Consider the following 623-nt stretch of genomic DNA (forward strand, 5'->3'; position numbering starts at 1 on the left):
CAGCTGTTTGTCTGTCCCCCATCGGTGGGGCTGTCCTTCCAGCCCGCCCATCCATCTGTCCCTCCAGCCATCCATCCAACCAGCCATGGATGGGTCTGCAACTCTTCTTGTGTCTGTGTGTCTGTCCATCCACATGCCCATCGCATCGTCCATCCACCCACTCACACATCTGTCTGTCCATCCATCCTTCCCTCCCTCCACCCATTCCCTGTCTGTGCTTTGGGTGAGGGAGCGATGGGAACAGATGGACAGACAGACCCGTGCCCGCCCAGCTGGATGCACAGACCCTGCACAGACAGACGGACACATGGACATGTCTGTGCAGACAGGACAGGTGCCCATCCAGCCGGACATGTGGTCAGGGCATGGATGGATGGATGCAGGGATGGCTGGACATCCAGATGGACACAGTGGCTCATCCAGCTGGACACATGGACAGTCCCCAGGACACAGAGAGGGCTGCAGCTCCAGCTGGACAGACGGACACATGTCTGCACCATCGGACAGATGGACACATGCTGTGCAGCCCCACCCCCCAGCTGCTCCCCGTCCTGGAAACCCTCCCCCCGCAACCCAAATGGGGCTTTTGCCCCAAATGCTCCACTCCAAAACCCAGGAATTTC

General features: G+C 59.4%; 1 protein-coding gene across 1 annotated transcript in view; it reads right to left on the reverse strand.

Moving 5' to 3' along the window:
• Window positions 1–623, reverse strand: part of ZBTB17 (zinc finger and BTB domain containing 17) — a 10605-nt gene that overhangs the window by 985 nt on the left and 8997 nt on the right. The gene's annotated exons all lie outside the window — the stretch shown is intronic.

The sequence above is a fragment of the Chaetura pelagica genome, unplaced genomic scaffold, assembly GCF_000747805.2.
Source record: "Chaetura pelagica isolate M959 unplaced genomic scaffold, ChaPel_1.0 scaffold234, whole genome shotgun sequence".
In the NCBI taxonomy this organism is placed as follows: Eukaryota; Metazoa; Chordata; class Aves; order Apodiformes; family Apodidae; genus Chaetura; species Chaetura pelagica.